Here is a 17,276-nt window from a genome sequence, read left to right as displayed (position 1 = left end):
CCTGCGATGTACTCGGGGACTTAGATGTGCCTTTTAGACACAGGAATCGGTGCAGGTTTATATCTTGGAGTGTTGCCATATTTGGCTGTGGTTATGCAATGCTAGATATCCCATGAGACAGCAGAGGGCTCTTTTGGGAGAGAATGAGGAAGACAGGGACAGAAAGCGGAGAATGACAACCCACTTAATTATTGCCACGGTTGCCAGGTTGCAGTCCAATGAGTTTCCAAACAAGCTTGTTTTTCCATCTCGTTTGAAGGGTTGTAATGGTACTGCTTTCTGGAGTATCATCGTTTCTGCTGGACACGCTGTTGTGCTTATGCACTGCTTTCAGATGGCATTTGAGTAGGTGTGCAGTACTGGTAAGTGGCACAGAGGGCAGTCTTGTCTTATTGTTTCAGTGCCAAGTCTGGGGAAACCCTGAACCGTCCAAATAATCCTCTTTAATACCCTACTGCTCTTGCCTTGCTGATTTCTGATTGGCCGGGGCTGAAGGGAATGGTCCTGCCACTGCACAGTGGGAGATAAACGATTGGTCAGACTCTCTCACTGGTAGAAGGAGTGAGCGAGCATGAGAGAAAACTAGAGAGAAAGAGAGAGAGAGAGAGAGAGAGAGAGAGAGAGAGAGAGAGAGAGAGAGATTCACTGGCTTTATCACAAGGGATCCACATTAACAAATCCATTTTTTGCAGTCAAACCGCGGATATTTGTTAAAGCTCATTATGTGCAGATCTGCTGAGTTATCGGCCACTGATGAGCAATGTTCATTTGGTGTACAGGTATCAGGTAATAAATGCATTTCCAGATGACATGCATTCTGTATATGTGATGTTTTTTATATGTGCAATAATATTCTAATATGAATAACCTTTCCATAGTACCATAAATGCATGAATGAGACAAAAATGTTGGTTCAATCAATCAACAATCAATCAACAATCAATCAATCAATCAATCAATCAATCAATCAATCAATCAATCAATCAATCAATCAATCAATCAATCAATCAATCAATCAATCAATCAATCTATCAATCAATCAATCAATCAATACCATTTTTCAAAATAAAATGTAATAATTTAAAATGTAATATTATCTATAACTGTAAGCAATTTTTTGGACTAAAAATGCAACCCAAATCACATGTACTGTGTTCAGTCACTACTGCTGATGCCCTTGTATGTGAGTAAAGTCACAGCACAAAGGAGACTAAAATGATATCAGCTAAAAGTTAAACGTCACGCTTGTGTTTGAGAGGTAAATTATAGTTTTATTGCATTTAATAAAATTTATGATGATTATAGCACTGCATTGAAAATATTTATCTCATAAAATACATTAGATGGTTTGAAAAACCTGGAGAAACCAGCTGTTCCAATCATGTGTTTATTCTCTTCACGTTTCATCTGTCACCAACAGATATTTGCACAATGCTCAATAATTTAAGAAATAAATCATTTTTAAAAAACACGCACATGCACACACTCACATTAGTACTTCAAGAGTTCACACTTAGCTGATGATTGATAAAAAAGTGTGTTTGGCTTGCTGTCCCAGGAGAGAGTCCTGAGCTCAGAATATCCTTGAGCCCGGGGCTCCCCCTGTTTACAAGGCGAAAGGAGATTTTAAGCTCAGGTATGTCTCGAGAACTTCCCTACTTGTGAACTGCTGAGATATATCTGACTAAGAATTGCCAAAGGATGCTATTTTGACGTAGTCAATTTACTTATGGTGTATGTCTTTGGATGGTGGGAGGAAACAAGAGAACCCGGAGAAAACCCATGCGAAATACGAGGAAAACATGCAAACGTCTCGGAGAAAGGGAGGAGTAGGGGTGGAAGGGGGGATTCTTAAAGAGGAAGATGACTGCAGAAGAAAGCGCTGGTAATTTATTGTGTATCAGGATTCATTTGATTGGTGCAAATATACGGAGCTGATGCAGTACCAGCTGTGTTCAATTAAAAGCACGGGATCCTCTCGAAATTAGTTTATAAATAAACCACACATGTAAACAGTCTGTGGAAATCTAGAGTTTTCTATGGGTGCAAAAATTCCTCATCACTCACAAATTACATGTGACAATTTATCTCTACATAATGACCTGGCACTGGACATTTTTGTGTGTCATATTATCTCTACTACTAATTGTTGGATATGATGGTTATTATCAAGACTTCGACAGTACAATACTTGTTTTTTTACAAATCAAAATTATGGTCAATACTAGTATATAGCTATTACAGACAATACTATGAACAGTTGAAGAATACTTATTGATACTTCAGCTGAATCAGCTGTTCCGCATGTCTTTGGACTGTGGGGGAAACCGGAGCAGCCGGAGGAAACACGCGAACGCAGGGTGAACATGCAAACTCCACACAGAAATGCCAACTGACTCAGCCAAGGCTCGAACCAGCAACCTTCTTGCTGTGAGGTGACAGCGCTACCTACTGCGCCACTGCGTAACCTAAGTCGCCTATCTTATATTTTTATATTTTCTAATACTGACACATACTGTATGTACACTACTTTAAGTGTAGCCTAATTATTGCTTTTTGGTTGGCTCTTTGGAATGAATGAATGAATGAATGAATGAATGAATGAATGAATGAATGAATGAACAAAGCCTTATTTTTATTTAATTTTTAAAGTATACACATTGCGGTATATTGGTGATGTGAATCCACACAATAATCGTGTGATGGAAAATCGTGTGGTGTCAACCCTAACCAACGCATATTTAGAAAATATCCATGCCATTATTAAGGACATGAATGATAATTAATGTCTGAACAGAAATATTCTGAAAGCTGTTTGACATAATTGTGATTTTATCTCAATTTCATAAAATGATGTTTACATAAATAAGGCCAGTGATGGGGGAGGGAGAATAAGAGAGAGAGAGAGAGAGAGAGAGAGAGAAAGAGGATTCAAAAACACCTTATTTGACCTTGTCAGCTCCAGTCATGGCCCTCCAGGGCGGATGGGTGATGCTCACCTGGAAGATGATGCTGAAAATGCAGATGCACGAGAAACGTGTATTTTTCATGACAGAGATGTTAAAGTGCACCAAAGCACGACTGTCCTGCGGTCAGCCGCACGGGCTCACGGGCTAACGGGCTCTTCACTTGTGCATATGCATGTGTGTATGTGTGAAAGAGAGAGAGAGAACAGGCCAGTTGTGTTCACATATCCTCCGCGTTGATCCACAGATACAGCTGAAGAGCGCTTAAAGCAGTGTACTCGTGTGCTGCTCTACCAGCAGCGTGTGTGTGTGTGTGTGTGTGTGTGTGTGTATGCGTGTGTGTATGTGTGAGTGAGTAAGAGCGTGTGCGCGCGTGCGGTCTCCTCAGAACCGCCCGCTCGAACGCGTTTCTCTTCCCCACGGTCGCTAATGAACCGTTTTAAGCCCGGATACCACGGACAGCGGACCGGAGCCGTCAGCCGCCCATTAATATGACACAGTTGGACGTGGCTGTCTTTACGGGAATCATCTTTTAACGAAAGAGCGGCGGAAGAGGTAGAGTCGCTGTCCATCGCTTGTTTTCGTGCAGGCGCTCAGCTGATCTGAGAGCATGTTGTGTTGATAGAGAAAGCATTGGATGTTTTGGTCGTTGGATGTTTTGAAATGCGTTGTTGAAACGGTTGTTTTAGTCGGTTAGCTCTTTATGTTGGCGCTTTACGTTAGCTGTAAATGTCATTACGGCTCGTGCGGTTGTCTGCACTGTAACCTTATAAACACAGTCCGCTAACGTTATATGCTGTGTTAAATGTGCTGAAAACATTTTTCGGGGTCTCTTTGCCAGGGAAACACATGGCTGTACGGGGTAGTTTTTTCCAAAGCCATTTTAGATTGCAGCAATGCTGAATGTTTCTCACGTTAGCTCGTATATATTAAAGAGATAGATCTCTTTTTTCCTCATCACTTCTGAGCTCTTCAAACTCTCTGTACTGTCAGGATCAGTTATGATTTAGCTTTTTAGTGTCATATTATAATATCATTTAAGTTTAAAACCACCTTAGAAGAAAAAGAGATAGGTGCGATCAGAGTTATAGTGCTCAGCATATGAGTGCACCGCTCACAGATCTATCTTTTAAATTCATATTTTTTATGGGATGCTTTACAATATTATATTTGTGCAATACGTATGATTAGTCAGTACTAGAGCCAAATCTAGAGCTAATCTATTAAAATAACTTACGATAAGTCTAAAAATTAGTAAATGGCAAATTTATTTGTTGGATAAAAAAAAATAAATACAAATTTAAAAAATAACAAAATAACAAAAATATTTAGAAAATTGTTGAAATTTTGTACTTGAATTTTGTCACTTATATTTAAATGTATTTTCTTTCTGTTTATAAGTATGTTTGGTGACTAAAGTATTATTTTAATAAATACACCTGTTTAATAAAACAGTTCATTTTGTTCAAATGCACCAAAACATGTTACCAATATTCACTGAGAAATTAATGAAAATAATGTACTCATCTATGCTGAGCTCTGTATGCACTGATGCAAAAGCGATTTTTTTCGGTTTTTATTTAAACCCTCTTTTCATTTTTATTAATTTATTTTATGCATATTACCTTTCAAGATAAAATTCAATATTTTGCTGTTGTACAAAACTACAATAAAATCACATAAAGATAAAGCTATGACAATATAACTATAATAACTATATTATTAATGTTGCATTTTGTATTTATATATTGATATAATGTAACAATTAAATAATAGGTGTTTTGTTTGTGCAGACATATTTCATAAATTTTTATATTATAAAATTATATTTAAGATAAATAATTATTTAGGATAAATAATGAAATAATGATAATTTGTGATAAGTTTGTGCACATGCTCAGTTGAATTTTAAAATGTTCAATAGGATGGAATGTTAAAGAGGATTTTTAGCTAAAACTCTGATTCTTAAATCATTGAATGCAAACCAGGGATTATAAAAACTTTGAGAGATACAATAATAAAATAAGCTAATTAAATAAAACATTCAGGCAAAACTAACCTGTAATCCTGTAAACCTGTAATTTTGGGTGATAATTTGGTGTCTTATTAAATAACATGACTGATCTGTGGAATAAATTGAACAATATTTACAACACTATTACTTTTATTACTACTGTTGTCAACTATTCATGTTTTGCTGACTCCCAAAGTGCCCATAACTGTATAATGAAAGCACCATTGTCATGGAACATGATACTGCAAGAGTATTTTTTTTATAGAGATTTAATTATGAGTATCATATCAACTAATGTCAGATCGATCTATTTGACAGATATGCCATGGGGATCGGATAATTTATGTGCAATCCTGAATTAATTCCAATCATAATTTTCTTTAACCAGCCAGCATAACGGTTATGTTAGATTTGTTACACTATGTATGGTACAAAATACATTTAGTCTTGTTACCAAAACAGAGCCATTTCAAACACACACAAACACCCATGTGCTTTTTAATTATTAATACACTATAATGACTTGGTGTAACGTATCCTGTAGCGTGATGTGACAAGACCTCATCTGTTGCACAACGGAGTATAGAAGCTATACATTAACATATACAGATTTAATAAACAAGATAGTACAGATTGTTTTGATTTGTTGTGGTCTTTAAATCTATACTAAGGTCATCTCCATCAAGCAGTGTATTTTTTAACAAATTGATTTGCACTACATTAATTCCAGGAACAGCGATGCAATGTGGAATTCAATATCTCACTCAGGAGCATGTTGGTCATATAGGATTGCATTCTAAGAAAGTTTTCACTTCTTGGAGCTTGTGTATGTAAAACTGGGCCTTTAAGCTGCATGCAAACTTCTGATGATTTGCTGATGAAACTGATAATAAATACACCAATTATTATACATCGCCTGGTAGACTGATGCATATGCTAATAGCGATGCTGTCGAGATTCCACTGTTGTTATGATTTAGTTTGCATTGAAAAGATGAATATGAAAATGCTTGGCTGTGGTAAAGGACTTTATGCCACATAAACAGTGTCAATTACGTGTTCTCTCAGAGCTCATAGAATATTAAGAAGAATATAACACCGCTCACACACACCTTCAGTCTCAACTCTCCCAGCATTCTCTCTCTCTCTCTCTCTATGTCTACAAACCCCTCCCTTTATTTTATTTGCGTCAGTCGGGTCATGATTAAAAATGAGTTCAGTGCATTTGATTTGAGCAAATGCAGGTACAGGCTATGGTGTTACCATTTTTGAAGGTGAAATGTGCAGTTTTTGTGACATCAATAATGTGTATTTTAAACAATAGATGAGTGTTCTTTTGAATGGGCCAAGGTGTTACCTGTTTTAGCCTGAGATCTTTAACCAGAAGATAGCAGAAAACATTGAATACTGCAAAGGTTTTATTACATTCTACAATCTTTTCTTTGAAGGAGCCTTGGAAAGAATGAAATACACTTATTTATTCTTTTTATCTGATAGTTTAAAACTAGGACTGCACAATATATCGTTTTAGCATCAATATCACAATGTATGCATCTGCAATAGTCACATCGCTTAGTCACACCCCTCGTTTCAGCAGGGTGTTTTCACACCTCTACTTTGGAAAAAGTCAGAAAAGTGGGCGTGTCCAGCTTTGTTTAGGGGGTAGTGTCAGAGGAAGAAAAAAAGGCTTGGTGTGGGAGTGTCTATTTGGGCACACGCTGACTTTCAGAGTCAAAACACACACACACACACACACACACACTCACAGTGGACAATGTGACTGTGTTTACATGAACATCTGTAGTCGAATTATTTGCCAAATTATTAAATGGTGGACTTTAACTGCAGTTTGGCTCTTTCATTCAGGGAATTCATTCATGCCCCTCGCGACAAACGAGATATTTGATTCGAGGAACTGCTCTAAGCGTGTATTTTCATGCAATGTTTGATACCGCACGGCGAATGAGAGAAAAAAAACTCAGCATTTCCCGGAAACTTAGATGCACACGGCAGGTAGCGTCAGAAAGCCGCGTGTGTTATTCCGGTCACAAAATCCTACACGAGGTTATAGTTTGGTTGTAGTGCTAACTTGTTTACACTCGGTGCAATAGTTTTTTTCGATACAAATAAAATACGAACTGAATAAACAAAGAGCACTGGTCGCTCACTTACCAAATCTGTAGAGACAGGACAATCCACAGCAACTAGAGCCGCATCTTTATTAAGAGAAGACTACAAGCGAATTCGGATCTCAGCGTTTGCAGATGAGAACAGCTCTCAGGTAAACAATGTTCCTCCTTAGACACAAAAGTTATTGTTGTCGAGCGTCGCGTACACTGTTAATCCACACGTGACGCCAGCTGCGCTCTCACAGAGAGAAAATGAAAACAAAACTTAACGGCAGCAAACTATAAAAGCAACATTTCACGCTTATTTTGCCAACACAACGTGGCGTCTTGGTCGTCTAAACACTGTGACAGTAATGAATATTAATGAAGTTGCACAATAGAGCACGCTGATTGGTTTGAACCAAGCTTTACTCATGCATTAATACATCACACTGTAAGACGTAATAAGACACACTCTGGCACAGACGCCCAGTCTGCACGCTGGAATACACGCTATTATGTCATGACCGTGACGCAGCTTCAAAAATTCGTTTCAAACCGGAAGTACAAATTTGCTTAAAATAACGCAAAAACAACCAATTTACACTTTAGTGAAATATAGGTGTCCTAATAGTGTTTATAGCAGTGTGGGACACATATACGACTGTCAACAGCTCAAAAAATGTGTTTTGGTGTTTCGTGACCCTTTAGGTTAGGATTATATTTGAGCAAAATTCACATTTCAGAACACAAGATTTGTGAAGTCACTGCAGAGTTTAACCACAACAAAATGAAATTTTATAGTTTGCATGTTTTTAAGTCTTGAGAGAGATTAAAGTATTCAGGCACAAGACCCTTTGCCAATTAGAAGTTTAATAAAGAATCATTTTATTGCATTATTTTTACAATAAAGACTTTGCAGTGTAATGTTTACATACAAAACCACCAAGGATACACTGCTTATTTCACTTTCATCTTTGCTTTATTGTATTCATCTATGCTTGTAATTTGTTTATGCATCATTCACTTCCCTACAGAATCATCCCAATCAATCTAACTTTATATATTCGGTAACATTTTAGGAAACAATGCTCACTATTAAATAATTGCTTATTAGCACTCATGTTATTGAGAAATTGGCTGCTTATTAGTACATATAAACTAAATATTCTGCATGATATATTTCTACATCCCTAACCCAATATCTAAACTACTTTCCAAGCAAGCAGTGTTTGTTTTCAAAAGATGTCTGGTAACACTTTACTTCGATGGTCCACTGATTATTAGTAAACTGTCTGCTTAATATCTGCTGATACTGCTTCTTTAATAGACATTTTACTGACCCAAACCCTAACTCCAACCTAACAGTCTACTTATAATCTTATGAGAATCAGTTGCAATGTAACTGATATTCAACAAACGGACCATCAAAATAAAGTGTGACCAGATGTCTAATAGACGTCTAAACATAGTCGCCTTGGCTAAAACAAGGCTAAACTTGGACTGTTAGTAAAAATCTAATAGACATCTAAGAATAGGCCAAAACTAGACTAGATCTTCTTAGACATCTATTACATTTTCACTGACAGCCTAAGTTTAGCCTTGTTTTAGCTAAGCTGTTTAAGTTTAGATGTCTATTAGATGTCTATTAAACACAAAATCATTTGCTTGGTTAATAACTATTAATTCAAGAGTCCACACTTAGCTGATGATTGAAAATAAATCTTGTTTGACGTGCTGTCCCGGGAGAGAGCTTATAAGATCCTCGAGCCCTGGGCTCCCTCCCGTTGCAGGGTGAGAGGGGAGTTTGAGCTCAGGTAGATCTCGATGACTCCCCCTCCTGCTTATTGTAGCTAAGTGTCAGATATGAATGCTGAGAAGGTGTACTCAGAGTTTGGCTAAAATATTTTGGATTAATTGTTTAGGGTGCTTTTTTTAACTGTGGGAGGATATATTGATATAATGTAACAATTAAATAATAGGTGTTTTGTTTGACCATTATGTAAAAAGTGCAGGCATATTTCATAAATTTTATATTATAAAATTATATTTAAGATAAATAATTATTTAAGATAAATAATGAAATAATGATAATTTGTGATAAGTTTGTGCACATGCTCAGTTGAATTTTAAAATGTTCAATAGGATGGAATGTTAAAGAGGATTTTTAGCTAAAACTCTGAATCTTCTTAAATCATTGAATGCAAACCAGGGATTATAAAAACTTTGAGAGATACAATAATAAAATAAGCTAATTAAATAAAACATTCAGGCAAAACTAAATTAAAACCTGTAATTTTGGGTGATAATTTGGTGTCTTATTAAATAACATGACTGATCTGTGGAATAAATTTAACAATATTTACAACACTATTAACTGTATTACTACTGTTGTCAACTATTCATGTTTTGCTGACTACCAAAGTGCCCATAACTGTATAATGAAAGCACCATTGTCATGGAACATGATACTGCAAGAGTATTTTTTATATAGAGATTTAATTATGAGCATCATATCAACTCATGTCAGATCGATCTGTTTGACAGATATGCCATGGGGATCGGATTATTTATGTGCGCAGAAGTCGGAATCTACATTTGCTGACAGACAGTCTGACCTGCCTATCGGAATTAAGGGAGATGATGGTCCGACCCTATTTAATTGGATGAACATTTTTTAGTTTTATGCTTTACCCAGTATATAAAAATACAAATAAGCACATTTAGATAATTTACTGTAATCATTACTATTGGACTGTGAAGAGACTTTCAACCAGCACAACAAAAAATGTTTCTGAAGACAAGTACCTACTGCACCTTTAACATGGAACCCTTTTAAAAAACCCTAGGTGAAAAAATGTTTCCACAACCACTGAAAAAGGATTTCTCTCCAAAATTGTTGCATTCAGATTAGCTTTAGCCTTATTTTCCTGAACCCTTAAGGTGGTGATATATGGGGAAACTTTTTGAGTAATATTGTAATGTAATATTTTAGAGTAATGTTGCTTGGCCACTTTTCTGTTAAGAATGGGCAACAAATTTGAATCTGGATCCGGTTTGCCTCTCAGTTGGTCTGTGTCTCACCTGGTTGCTCATTGATGGCATCATTTCTTAAAGTTGTATGGCAACATTGCTCTAAACTTTGGAAACTTTGGCTCACTATAGGAAAAAAAAATATTGTTGTTATTATCCGAAGGCAGAACTGCTAACCAAAACCGTTTTTGTTTACACAAGTGGTCTGTGTGGCTAACATGACCAATTCTGTGGATTGATAAGTATTGTGAACAACTCCAATGAAGAGAAATGAGAGAACACCTTTGTATTCTGAGATTGATGTGTGCTAGCACTTAAGAGATGCTGTTGGAAATGATAGACTATTGGTGTTATACCAATATCTGACTCAACAGAGCACTTATTCATGTGAAATTCATTACGAAAAATTACTGTAAATGTTACCCAGGCTCATTCTGAAAACGTACCCCTGTATACATTTCTGGAGAGCACCAGATATGTTCCAGGATGTACTTTTTTTTTTGCAGTTTTTGTTTTCGCAAATCCATCAAAGGCCACTGTGTACGCACTTTGAGACCTCAACTTTCTCTCGCGAATGCCATTCGCGCCTGCCCATTTCACTTATATCCACCAGAGGCTAATGTCGACTGACTGACCAATCAACGGACCCACCCTCCTCCTTCCCTAAACCCTACCGTGTTTTTAAAAGCAATCCAAAAAAGAAAAGCACAAATGAGAGTCTGAATTTTACCACGTTTTCAGATTTGACCACATTGTTCATATGAAGGCAAGCGGTCAGCTGGTAACCCCCAGGGGTTGACTACCATACATACGCGGTTAGAGGCGTCTTCTCCTGATAGCGTCGAAAATAACTTAAATGACAATTTCAGTTGTGATCATACAGATAAGAGCAATATATCTACTTAATCTGTTAGGTTTCTACTTTTTTGTGTACACTAACAATAACAACAAAAGTGTGTGCTTTTGCAAAATAAGGAAAACAAACAGTGTACTCATTTATGGCTGCACAATTTAATGAAATAAGATCGTGATCTCGATTCGACCCCACACTTTTCTATGATTCAGACAATTATATTTTTAAAGTGAGGAGAAAAGCGTAAAGGCAGATGCAATGGTCTTCAATAAGAAGCAATATGAAGCAATATGAACACCTCCAAATGGCCTTAAAAGTGTTACATACTGTATTTATAAAGTAATTCACCCAAAAATATAATTTCTGTCTTCGTGTAATGATGTATTCACGGCCGCAAAATCCCACATAATGATTGCAAGCTGTTTGCTTACTACCAAGATGTTTTTTTCTCACAGTAATGGCAGTTATGAGCCGCACTCTGAAGTGAAAGTGAAACTGGCCAAATTATCATATCGCATTTAGAGTTATGATTATGACAAGCATTTAAAGGGCACCTATGGTGAAAAATCTACTTTTCAAGCTATTTGGACAAACATATGTGTATATATAGTGTATAGACCATCATATTGGGGTGATACAAACACACCCAGTCCTTTTTTTTCAATTTAACAACATAAAAACGGTGGACCAATTAGAGCGGTTTTCAAACCGACCGCAACTTTACGTAGGAGTGCGATCCCCTCGCCCACCGAATTGATTGACAGCTGCGCGCATTAACATATTCCGGTAGTCACGTGTATATGTCAACAAGACCAGGCAGACATACGCAAAGCAACCGGGAATAAAAGGTCAGTTCTATTAGCTAGGATCAGCAATCATCATCAAATGTGTTTAAGAGTAAGTTTCACATGTTTAAAGTGTTTTAAAACAGTGCAAGTGTGTAATTAAATACAGCGATTTACTTCAGCTTTACTTCATCAGTTCAGCCACGTGTCCGAACATTTATAAAAGAAGATGCTTCAATCCCGGTTTGTGGAAGTTAAATCAGGTTTATTTTGTACATTAACATCACAGATATCCACACAGCACTGAAGGTTAGCCTGTATCCTGTCACATTTGAGGGCAAAAATAGTGCTAAGCACGCTCTGTCTGTCTGCCTGCCTGTATGTGTGCGTGTGTGTGTCAGCTGCGGTGTGCGTCTGTGTGTGTGTGTGTGTGTGTGTGTGTGTGTGTGTGTGTGCGCGCGTGAACTTTGTAACAATATTGTGTTTGACTCATCAATGCAACTTCACAATCCTGATTAGTAAAGATTAGTTTTTACTTTAGTACTTCTCACAAACGCTATGTGAGACCTTCTTCCTTTAAGTCTGTCTGTTGTCTGACGCAGCTGAGGGAGGAGGCACGTAAAACAGTAGGCGGGAAAGACTCGTCTTAAAGGTGCAGTACGACAAAACCACCCCCTGCTGGATATCAGTATAAAACAGCATCTTGTAAAAGGTATAATGAAAAATCTGATGGGTGTTTTGAGCTGAAACTTTATATACACATTCTAGTAGAGGTGTGAACCTATACTGGTCTCACGGTTCGGTTTGGTTACGATTATCATGCCATCGATTCGGTTCAATTCGATATCTCGGTGCATCACGGTGCATTGACGATGCTTTCCATATATAGTGTTATATTTTAGGGGGGAGGCTATAACATGCTGTCTGTATAAACACACAGACACACAGCAACACACTGTCTCTCATTCAAACACATTCACAAACATAGACAGCATCAAACAAACAAGCACACACACACACACACACACAAACAAACACACTTAAGCCCTTGCAACAGGGAGAGCTTGCGCTGAGCGGAGCAGAAAAACGAAAAAAAACGAAAAAAAATAAGCACTTTTCCGACGGTCCCTTACAGAGAGCTCCTCTCAGCGTGAGCTCTGCCGGCTAAAGTAAACGCAGACTGCGAGGGCTTAAACGGAGCAGTGCTCGTAATGTCGAGCGAAAAAAAGAAAGACAGCTGTGAAACATAACCATTTGTCTTTTTTTGGGAAACACACTTTAGATCTTTTTAGGGTAAGCGTTTTTTAGTTATTGCCGTCTATAACTGAAAGTGTGTCAGGAATATCAAAACAAAACCAACTGAAGCGCGCTCATTTCTGGCGCCCCACTGGATATACAGCGCCCTAAGCATTTGCCTATGGTGCCTATGCCACGGGCCGGCCCTGAGTTGGCTGAGTGTTGTAAATAACAGCGCTCACCTCCCTAGCGACAGAGAGAATAGGAGATAAATGACGTCACTACATAATAACCGATTATGGTTATTACTGAATCGATACCGAATTGTCCGTGTCTGCATCGCGGTGCACCGAAGAAACAATTAATTTTGACACCCCTACATTCTAGAGACGCAAAAGACTTATATTAAATCTAAAAAAAGGGGTAACCTAGGTGACCTTTAATACTTTTTTCTTTTATAGCGAACACAAAGTGTTGTGCATGAAAATAAATGTTTAACTGTGTCAATATAACTACTCTAGTCTATATAATGTTGAATAAAATGCAGGAGGGAATCTGATAATGACAAATGTCTCATTTTATCAGTGAAAGAAAAAAAAGCCACAGCCATATCACCCTGCAGCCCAAGATTGGTTACTCACTGAAGCTAAGCAGGGCTGAGCCTGGTCAGTACCTGGATGGGAGACCACTAGGGAACACTAGGTTGCGGTTGGAAGTGGTATTAGTGAAGCCAGCAGGGGGTGCTCAACCTGTGGTCTGTGTGAGTCCCAATGCACCAGTCAAAGTGAAGGGGACAGTACACTGACAGAAAGTCGTCTTTCGAATGAGACGTTAAACCAAGGTCCTGACTCTCTGTGGTCATTAAAAATCCCATGCCACTTCTCGTGAAAGAGCAGGGGTGTAACCCCGGTGTTATGGCCAAAGTCTCTCTATCGGCCCTTACGATCATGGCCTCCCAATCATCCCTTTTCACCAAATTGGCTCTATCACTGTCTCTCCACTCCACCAATAGCTGGTATGTGGTGAGCGCACTGGCGCCGTTGTCCTGTGGCTGCCGTCGCATTATCCAAGTGGATGCTGCACACTGTTGGTGGTGTGGAGAGACCCCCCTAATGATTGTAAAGCGCTTTGGGTGTATGGCCATACACAATGAATGCGCTGTATAAATACACATTACATTACATAAAATGGTCTAATAATGTTGTCAATGACAAATGACAAGCATTTGTCTCAAACACAAAAATTCAACTTTATAATTATGAATAGTTGAATTCTGATGTCATTACTTTGCTGTGAATTAACAACCATATTTAAAGTCTAGAGTAGAGCTACACATAGGCCTGATATTATTACTGTTGTTTTACCATGTGTTTGAGAAAAACAATAATAATAGGCTACTCATATTAACCTTCATTTTACATCTACAAAATTGTGAGAAAATCGTGATTCACATTTTAGCCAGAATCGTGCAGTCCTATATTCATTCTTTCTTTTCTCTCCCTGAAACCGCACTGAAACTCTGCAAAAACAAAACACACAACATGAGACATATATCCATAGAAAGCTAGAAGTGTCTACTTTTAAATGCAGCGAGTTGGTTAAAACCAACATTATGTCTAGTTTCTCATTCTGAACTCAGTATTTTTAATGTGACTATGCCTACGAGGCTTCGTTATTACAATTGTCCACATGAGATGCTCGCGACATGTAAACTGTGGTCAGAAAAAACAGCGAAATCCCCAAGAATACATGAGAGATATACAAATGAGATATACTGTACTTGCATAAAGCTTGGAAGGTGAACTTTCCTACTCATTTTGAAAACAAATGTTGTCTCGCTATGGAGGCCATAGAATATTCCTGCCAGAGCGAGTATCATGCCGGCTCGAAAAGGAAAGACGTCATGCCACATTTATTTTAAAGCTGAAATGCAGTCATACGTACCTCTGGCTACATAATTTGCAATCTCCAGAAATGTATACAGGGGACATTTTCAGAATGAGCCTGTATTGAAAAAAATAATGCTGTCAAAAATCCTTTTTGTTCTTTCTGGCACCCTTATTTTTAAGAGTGGGATTTTACTTTTAGGATCTATAACTTATTGAGGGTGTCATAAAGCAGTGTGACGCATGTGAGAAATGCTTCCAAACACCTTCATCTTGATTGCAAAAACAAGAGAAAAGAACCCTAAAATCGCCACAAGGAACCCTTTCTGCATAAAAAGCTTCATTAGATAGATTTGAATTTAAACTAAAACTATTAAAAAAGCCTAATTCTTTTTTGTCTAGGCTGTAATATCTGGATTCTGGTGATGCTAGTGCCATGCTGGCAGTACAGGGCACGTGTCTTTCTCTCTCTCTTTCTGCCTCATTCCCTCCATCCCTGCCTTACTTATATGAACAGCGGCAGTCATGTCCAGATTACATAACTGGCACCCCCCCTTTCCCTCATTCGTGCAGTCCGGTAGACAGAAATGCTCAGCGGGGATCTCATTATAGTGTTGGTCACCAGGGGTTAAAGTGCATCGTGGTCATACATGTTATTCTGGGGCTCTACACCATCATATGAATCTCATCAGCCAGGTGCTTGTTTCTACATTTGTTTCTATCGCTCTTTGGTTCTGCCTGAAATGCTTGCTTTTGGGATTATATTAGATTCTTCTACAGCGAAGAGGATTTAGTGTTAGATTTAGATTTACTAGTGTCCACTCTGTTTGTGTACTGATCTGTGATTTTTTTTTTTTTGGGTGATGGACAGCAGTCAAAGCATAAACCCATCCAGAGAAGTGTGCAGCTGCTTGGGAAATGGACATGCTTTTAAATTATGAATATGTGTGTGCATGTGTGTGAGTGGAGGACAAGGTAAAAGAAAGAAATCTTGAGGAGAAAAAAAATGGAGAGGCGGTGGATCGACGGCGAAAGTGTTAACAATAAGAGAAAGCAGATGCCAGTCAGTAGCTGGTGTTTACATACAAATGAATTTAGAAGATGGTATGGAGGCTATATTTATATGTGTGCACAGATGCTTTAGTGTGGAGCTGTGTTTGTGTGTTTACACTTAATGGAATTATTTTAACTGAAAATTAATTGGAAAGATCCTTCATGTTGTTCCAAACCTCTGTGGCTTTCTTGTTCACCGAAATAGACATAATGTGAATGCAGTGTAAAAAATGACTGGGACTTTAACGTGGGATGCTACAGTGAAAAGCTGTAACTTGGCTATCAGTAAATACAGTAAATACCTGTAAATTGACTTCTAATGGCTTTGTTTATCTTAAATCTAATTATTTGCACAATTAATCGAAAAATGATTGCCTTTTCGATGCGACCCCCTAGACGTTCTTAATCCAGCATTTCTACGATTCTGCCAATCATATTTTCACGTTCAGGAGAGAAGCAAAGGCGGCTGCACGAGTCTTTTCATTGTTTCACACACGTTGCTCAGTGACATGGACACCTCCGAATGATGTTAAAAGAGTCGCATACTGTATTTATAAGGTATAATTCACCCCAAAATGTCATTTTTGTCTTCATATAATGATGTATTTGCGGCCGGGAAATCACAGGTGGCGTGAGCTGTTGACTGTGCGGGCGCGCGCCCTACTTAATGATAGATGCGTGCGCGTCTACTTTAGTGAACAGAACCCACATATGCTGTGAGTAACAGGTAATAAAGTTGTAAATAATATTCAGTTTGTGGCACAGAGTAATCGTTTGAGAGCCGCGCGCAAAGTATGAACAGCACTTAGCAGTGAAAATGATACCTAAAGCGTGCACATCATTTATCATTTATCACGTCATATCGCATTTTAGAGTTATGACTGTGACAAGCATGTCATATGTTTTTTCTTTGATAGCAAACACACAGTTGTGCAGTAAAATAACTGTTTACAGTGTCAGTATAACTACTCTAGCCTATATAATGTTGATTTTACCAGTGAATCAAAGGGTCTAATAATGTTCTCAATGACAGATTGCAAACATAGGCCTATCTCAAACATAATTCAACATCAGAATTATTATAAGTAGAATAGAATTATTTATAGAAAAGACCTACACATAATATTAATATTGTTGTTTTACCATATGTTTGAGAAAAACAATAATTTCATATTAAGCTTAATTTTACATCTACAGAATCGTGAGAGAATCGTGATCTTTATTTTAAACAACAAAAATTGTGATTCTCATTTTAGCCTGAATCGTGCAGCTCTACATCTAATGTTGATAAATGATGTTAACTGCTTTAGTTTATTGTGTTTTACCATGTTGATGATTAGTAA

General features: G+C 37.7%; 1 protein-coding gene across 50 annotated transcripts in view; it reads left to right on the top strand.

The window, feature by feature from the left end:
* Positions 1-17,276, top strand: part of rimbp2b (RIMS binding protein 2b) — a 293,432-nt gene that overhangs the window by 20,855 nt on the left and 255,301 nt on the right. For 3 of the 50 annotated variants that reach the window (XR_015498393.1, XR_015498394.1, XR_015498392.1), the window contains exon 1: positions 3,327-3,521. The exons of 44 other annotated variants lie outside the window; for them this stretch is intronic. The gene's annotated coding sequence lies outside the window, so the exon portion shown is untranslated. Of the gene's footprint in view, positions 1-3,326; positions 3,522-15,411; positions 15,577-17,276 lie in introns of those variants that run through there. 3 more of the 50 variants (XR_015498388.1, XR_015498386.1, XR_015498382.1) reach the window with 1 other exon arrangement.

This window comes from Danio rerio, chromosome 8 (genome assembly GCF_052040795.2).
Source record: "Danio rerio strain M-AB ecotype USA chromosome 8, GRCz13ab, whole genome shotgun sequence".
Taxonomy (NCBI): Eukaryota; Metazoa; Chordata; class Actinopteri; order Cypriniformes; family Danionidae; genus Danio; species Danio rerio.
This window is presented reverse-complemented; position numbering and strand designations above follow the sequence as displayed.